Source organism: Chiloscyllium plagiosum, chromosome 11, assembly GCF_004010195.1.
Source record: "Chiloscyllium plagiosum isolate BGI_BamShark_2017 chromosome 11, ASM401019v2, whole genome shotgun sequence".
Lineage (NCBI taxonomy): Eukaryota > Metazoa > Chordata > Chondrichthyes > Orectolobiformes > Hemiscylliidae > Chiloscyllium > Chiloscyllium plagiosum.
In genome coordinates this window covers 13,496,947-13,504,425 of record NC_057720.1, presented here as the reverse complement: position 1 = coordinate 13,504,425, position 7,479 = coordinate 13,496,947, and the positions used below count along the sequence as shown (strand labels likewise).

General features: G+C 40.2%; 1 protein-coding gene and 1 long non-coding RNA gene across 2 annotated transcripts in view; one reads left to right on the top strand and one right to left on the bottom strand.

Annotated features, from left to right (window-relative positions):
- LOC122554154 overlaps positions 1-1,210 on the top strand; it is a 3,050-nt gene extending 1,840 nt beyond the window's left edge. The window contains exon 2 of the long non-coding RNA XR_006312922.1: positions 212-1,210. This is a non-coding gene — a long non-coding RNA (uncharacterized LOC122554154). The remainder of the gene's footprint in view (positions 1-211) is intronic.
- LOC122554153 (LIM domain transcription factor LMO4.2) overlaps positions 1-1,606 on the bottom strand; it is a 38,653-nt gene extending 37,047 nt beyond the window's left edge. The window contains exon 1 of the mRNA XM_043698730.1: positions 1,472-1,606. The gene's annotated coding sequence lies outside the window, so the exon portion shown is untranslated. The remainder of the gene's footprint in view (positions 1-1,471) is intronic.
- Between the last annotated feature and the right edge of the window lie 5,873 nt (positions 1,607-7,479).

Sequence of the window (7,479 nt, the reverse complement as noted above, 5' to 3'; positions counted from 1 at the left end):
CATGTGTTCCCCCCCCGCCCCACGCACACACACACACACACACACACCCGTGCCTCTCTCTCTCTCCATTCTGCTCCTATAATGGAACTGAACCCACCCAGACTCAAACACTCACATGAAAACTCAAGTTACACTTCAGTAGACCACTGCATTGGCTGAAGGCGAGATAATACAAACGCAACTTCTTTTTTATTCTCTCTCTCTGTTTCAGAATTGCAGCGTCATTTCAGTGTGAGTTGGTCAAGTTTGACAAGAGTGTGGGCTCAGAATCTCAGGTGTTCCAGGATTTCAATGTGAAACTCCAACCGCTTCTCCTACCCCAACAATGAGTGAACTATTATCTCTCTCTCTCTCCACTGCTGTGCATATTTGAACCAGTTTTCCAATTTCTCCTCAAATTCCACCCAGACCCGAGTTACCAACCTATTCAGTGAAATGAATGATGTGAATAATACGGTTTTCACAATGGAATAATTAATTTGCTCCAACTATTAAAACAAGAGAGAATGATGAAGTGACTTGAATGGGAGCCTCGGAGGAGCCTCATTGTTTGTCCTTTAATGAGCTTTTTGGTAAATGGCGGGGAAAATATTGTCCTGTTTCTCTGTAATATGATCGAGGTAAAAGTGTATTAAGAGTCGAAATCCCCCAGCGCAATGCGTTCGGAAAAGGCTCCCGCCCATTATTTGCGAGGGTTTGTGTCTTTGCTTCAGTTTATAGTTGATTAGAGTCGACACTGCTGGAACTACACACACTACCATGATATGGGGCAGGTAGATTCTAATGAGCTGCCGAGTGATAAATTTCATAATTATTCTACCCACTGCTAACAGAAAATTCATCAGTCAAGGCAAATTAGTTCAGATTCATTAGAATAAGGAATCTAACGGGCACATATACTTTATTAGTTTACACCAATAGGTTTAATTAGCTACATATTTCACAGCTACAGTACTGTTCCTGCTTGCTCTTAAGGAAGGGACTGCTTTATGTCTTTTATTTACAGTAACAAGCTATCAGGGCCCACGTTAACCCCGTCATTAATTCTGAAAGACGAGATAGGTTTGCTTTATTAACCAGAGTCCCGTCAGGTCTTCCCTCGTCTCTGAACTGGGCAACTGTTATTTTCTCCCCTCTCGCTTTCTAGTCGCCCACCTTTCCACCTACCCCCCACCCCCACCCCCGCCCCAAATTAATTCGGCTGACTAAACAAACAGTGCGAAACAAGACGGACACCCTCCCCCCAAAAAATGCACAAAGGACTACAAAACGCGCCAATTTTGTCTGCAGTTTCTACAATAGCATTAGCCCTTACGCATTCGCCGCACAGCTGTCATGTGCTCTCAACATGAAATAAATCCGGGATCTGACAAGTTAATATATTTAATACTCTTGCCATTGCAACTATGTCGTTTTAAGCCAATCAAATAATACTTTTTTGCCGGTTTTCATTTTCAAAGAATTCACTTACTTGTGTTTGTAAGTAGTCTTCCTTAGACGTCCCTCAGAATCCGTCACACATCTTCAGCAGCAAATGACAAGACTCACAATCTTAACACTTGCTGAAGAGAGTGACTGAAGAGTTGGCCCCTCCTGCTGGGCAGAGCTGGAACTTCACGACAGATCATCACTGGCATCAGAGCTGCCAGACTGACGAGAGGAGGTTACAGTTGATCTGAATCAAAAGGTCGAGAAAGCTTAAGAAATCAAGTTTATTTTTTCAAAAAGCATGGTGTATTTATTTAATTAACATATTTCAATTAAAATTGTGCCTTGATTTTAAAGCCTGCTTTCGAAATTCTTGCAACCACACTGTGTACAGCCCAGGTCACCACATTACCAAAAGGATGTGGATGCGTTAGAGAGGGTGCAGAGGAGGTTCACCAGGATGTTACCTGGTATAGAGAGTGCTAGCTATGAAGAGAGGTTGAGTAAATTAGAATTATTTTTATTAGAAAGGTGGATGTTGAGGGGGAATCTGATTGAGGTCTCCAAAATCATGAGAAGTGTAGACAGGGTGGAGAGCAAGAAGCTTTTACCCAGAGTGTGGGACTCAATTACTAGGGGTCACGAGTTCAAGGTGAGAGTGGAAAAATTTAAGGGAGATATGGGTGGAGAGTTCTTTACACAGAGGGTGGTGGGTGCCTGGAACACGTTTACAGAGGAAGTGGTCGAGGCAGACATGATAGCGTCATTTAAGATGTATGTTGACAGGTACATGAATGCACAGGGAGCAAAGGGATACAGATTCTTAGAAAAGAGACAACAGGTTTAGATCGAGGATCTGGATCAGCACAGGCTTGGAGGGCTGAAGGGCCTGTTCCTGTGCTTTATTGTCTTTGTTCTTGTTCTTGTTTGTAACCAGAAGAGGCTGCGAACATGCTTTTTACACATACATATCTAATGCCAATAAAACCAAATGCCCACCTTATAATTTCGATGTCAGCCCTTGCTCAGAGGGTTACTCCCAGATTTGGTTCTAGATTAAGGTGATACTCCAGAGTCGGTCTGAAAGAGTATTCCACTTGGATTATGTGGAATACTCACATTGAAAAATGTGTTGCTGGAAAAGCGCAGCAGGTCAGGCAGCATCCTGAATTCAGGAATTCCTGAAGAAGGGCTTATGCCCAAGACGTCAATTCTCCTGCTCTTTGGATGCTGCCTGACCTACTGCGCTTTTCCAGCAACACATTTTTCAGCTCTGATCTCCAGCATCTGCAGTCCTCACTTTCTCCCAAACTAAGGAGTTGACTGTTCAGAGGAGGAAATTTAACACTATCCAATTTCCAAGAAGGGGTGGAGAGTTCTTCAGTGTGAGCACATCCTCAGCTAATATTACACAAGAAAACAGATTATCTGAACATTTAAAAGGCATCTGGATGGGTATATGAATAGGAAGGGTTTAAGAGGGATGTGGACCAAATGCTGGCAATTGGGACTAGATTAGTTTAGGATATCTGGTTGGCGTGGACGAGTTGCACCAAAGAGTCTGTCTCCATGGTGTACATCTCTATGGTATAGAGGTTTTAAAAATCATGAGGGGCATGGATAGGGCAAATAGACAAGGTCTTTTCCATGGGGTGGGCGAGTCAAGAACTAGAGGGCATAGGTTTAACGTGAGAGGGAAAACTTTTTAAAAGGACCTAAGGACAACGTTTTCACACATACAGGGGTGCACGTATGGAATGATCTGCCAGAGGAAGTTGTGGAGGCTGGGACAATTGCAACATTTAAAGGTTGTTTGGATGGGTATATGAATAGGAAGGGTTTAGAGGGATATGGGCCAAGTGTTGGCAAATAGGACTAGCTTAATTTAGGATCTGGTTGGCATGGACGAGTTGGACCGTAGGGTCTGTTTCCATGCTGTACAGCTCTATGACTCTACAACTCTATGGTCATTATCAGTGAGCTGGTCGTGGGAGTTTGTTGTGCCAAATATGGCAGCTACATGTTCTAAACAACAATGATTTCTAGACTTAAATATTAGCTCATTGCATATAATGTGGCATCCCAACAGTATAAAAACTGATTTGTAAGTTCAAGATTGTTCTAAGAGATTTTTAGGAAAAGCAGATGAATATGCAATGAATGGAGGTATGTGGACCAAGAGCAGGCAAAAGGGATTAGATTAATTTGGCTGGGATTGGAGTGGTGCTGGAAAAGCGCAACAGGTCAGGCAGCATCTGAGGAGCATTCCTGATGAAGGGCTTTTTCCCGAAACATCGATTTTCCTGCTCCTTGGATGCTGCCTGACCTGCTGTGCTTTTCCAGCACCACTCTAATCTTGACTCTGATCTCCAGCATCTGCAGTCCTCACTTTCATCAGGTCCCTATGCTGTTCTGTCCTATGTTTTGTGTTAGCAATTTTTAACCTTAGCAGAAGGAGTTTGTAATAGAATTCTCAAACACCTTTAAACTGGACCTTACAGAGTGCTAGAATTGTACTCCAGTACGATAACCTGGTGTGAGACTACATCCTTTGATATGTCTCGATGCATTCCCTTCTTGATGGCAAATTTGAACTGTCTCTGTCATTGACAGTCAAAGCTAAAATTTACTGACAATCTCGCTAAAGCCTTTAAGAAAAGCCTTTGATGAGGCAAGTGGTTAATAAAGGAGGATAGGTAACATTGCCTTTTTAATCTTTACAACAACAGCAAAAAATTGAAGGTTAGGAGATATATAAATTGCATAACGTTTACAGTTAAATTTTATTTTGAAAAAGTTGCATAATTTCCATGAAACTGAGTGACACATACCTTTTTTAAAGTATGGCTGTACCATGCTACATTATATACTCAATGGAAAACTGTGAAGAAAGGTTCAAATATATTCAGTAAGAAAGAAAAACCCCAAAGCACAAAACTTACCAAACTTGACAAGATATGGCAATTATATTACTGAACAGGGTATATTTTACCTGAAGAAATCCTGACTTAAATCATAAGCTGTTAAATTGTAGTGCTTTGAAGATGTAAGACCTTAATTCAATAACATAGTTTCATTTTATTTGTGAATTCATTGTGCCTATAGCAGCTAGATGTAAGAAAGTCTGACGTGCTCAAAGATAAGAGAGTTGATCAAGGGAAGGCAATATTCATGTAAAGGCTTGTGTTTCACCTGGTTGAAAACACACATCTCCTCATTTATTACGATTGTCTGCTGGGGATAAAATGCATTGGAATGTATATTGCTACTTAGTTCTATCATTAATTCAGATAAATTTATTAATCAACAGCCTGCAGTTAGTTTAGCCAGATTCCAATCGGTGTCACATTATAAATCTTTGTTTCTAAAATATACTATGATTTGAATTTGGGAAAGACTTTTAATTCATTTGGTACTGTTTCATTAGTACACACATTCAGCTTCAGCATTGCTTTTTATGTTGGCCGCCTAGCTGTCTGGCTGATTATTAATATGGCTTACAGGCATAATTAAAATCTATTTTCCTCCAGCCCCCACCCCAGCTCCCATCACAAACAATTAACAAACATACAGAGGGATGGCTGTGAGCTTGTGCTCAAAGTGACTTGTATCAAGTAGCTGTTGTGCATGCTGTATGACTGGCTGTAGTATAAAGTCAGTGTTCCATTTCATCAGCTGGGGCAGTGATACATGCATAGGGTGGTATTAGACAGAACCATGCTTTTTTCTCACGTGCACCTTACTCAAAACAAGAGTTTTGTTTGCTCTTTGAACTTGTTCACCTGTCCATCAACACATACTTTTATGATAAGTATATTTTGTGAAGTTTTTAAAAAATCATCGCCGTCTATAATGAGAGGCTGGAGGATCACTAGAGTGATTATCATCAATCTGAATTTTACCACATTAATTCTTTGTTGTTTACTTCAAAAACATAGACATACTGAAGGGGCTGCTTTCTCGTCACATTGCAAATTACTACTCAGATTGGAAATCATGATTATAGAGAGAATTTTGTTCTCTGCAAATTACATTGGAAGTCTATTGAGTGAGTGATCTATTGAGTGAGTGATCATTTCCTCAGGCTGAGTGATAGCTGCAGCCTGAAGACAACAGAGAGATTTTTTTTTCACAAGGTCATTGCAGCCAGAGGGGATCTTCAAGCCCGCTTCTGTTTGACAATTTGGAGACACTGCTGATGGGCTGTATTCTTTTGCTAGAGACGTACTGTCTGGCATAAGAAAAGGAAACTTTTCTTCCTTCCAATGCTGCGCTCCACTTTTATTGTCATAATTGGCTATAGGAAATCTGAAAGTCACTCTGTCTAATGTTTTTGAAGATTGAGTGCACAAAGACTTCATTATGGCTCTGCAATATGTCACTTAACTGTATTCAGAAAAAAAAATGATTTGGACTGTAAACATTAGAAAAGAGATCAACTAAGTTAGTAGATATATCTTCACAAATTGTGTGCTTTGGTCAATATCATTTGGTCTTTCTATATGAACGTCAATGCTTTTAAACAGATAACCCATGATTTCATCAAAGATTTTGGTAAGTAAGCTGATCCAGAAACCAAAATTTCGAGGGCATATAGAACAGCACTCGATTTTAAAACTCCCAAATGATACAACAGTCATGAATTGATTCAAAAGCAAAATATCACAGATGCTAAAAATCTGAAATGAAAGCTGAAAACTCTTGAAATAAAACAGAAATTGTTGGAAGAGCTCTGCAGGTCTAGCAGTATCTGTGGAGAGAAAGCACATGTCAGGCACAGTGACCCTTTTTCAAAACTTAAAGTTCTGTAAAAGAAGTTCTGAACGAGAGCTTCTGGAATCAAATTATTAACTGTGCTTTCTCTCCACAGCTGCTGCCAGACCTGTTGAGTTCTTCCAGCAGTTTCTGGTTTTGTTTATCTTTTCCAGCATCCACAGCTCTTTGTTTTTATTTGTTAAGTTCTGGAAAGATTTGGTTGGCCAGGCAGTACCAGGGAAAGAGAAACCAATGCAAGATTTCAGAGCACCCAGACTTTGTACCAGAACTAAACATAGTGTATTGCCTTGGTACTGTGGAGTATATCTTTTAGATTGGTTTCTATAAAAATCTGCATCATTGAACATATTGAATATATTTGTGTCCTTCATGTAGCAATGGTGCTCTGTCCAGTTCAGTCAAAAACTGCTTTACTTTTGAACACAGCACATTTGGGAAGAAAAGACCGACCAAAAAAATGACAATTGAATAGCAATTAATGCAAAAAGTTAACCAACACTAGAGTATCAAAAGTAAGGGTGTAGTAGGAGGTGAGGTGGATTCTATTATGGACAATGATGTTATAAATGCATTGAGATGGAGAACAAGGTGAGAATAGCTTGGACCTGTGCTTTCTAAGGAAGAGGCAGGATGCAATCAAAATATTGATAGCAGCAGAGATTGCAGCAATGGTGGGATGAAAACTGGTAAACAGGTTGTTGAGGAAAGGCTTTGGGTGAATAAGTTACTTGGTTGCTTAGGAACCTTGAGGTGGAGACAATAGAAGACCATTCTGTAATACACAACAATTCATCAGTGATGCAATAAGTGCCAGAGGATCAGAAACTGGTAAATATCTCCACAACCACCTGATGAAGGAATGGCGTTCTGAAAGCTAGTGCTTCCAATTAAACCTGTTGGGCTATAACCTGGTGCGTGATTTTTAACTTTGTACACCCCAGTCCAACACCGGCATCTCCAAATCATGGTAAATATCTGACACCCTTGTTCAAGAAATGGGATTAGGAAATTCTGAGCAACTATAGGCTGGTCATTTGAAAATCGCTGCCAGACACAGAAACAATAATCAAGAAAAACAATGAAAGATACTTGGAGAGGCATGACATAGGAGACCCAGCGTGGGGATTGTAAAAGGCATATCATGTTTGACTAATCTAATAGATAATTAGATGAAGGGAAAGTTGATGGAGGGAATTCAGCAAATATTGCCAAAATGGAATTCACGATAGTGTGCGAAAAATAACCACGCATATTCCTGTTACATGCGGGTTGATT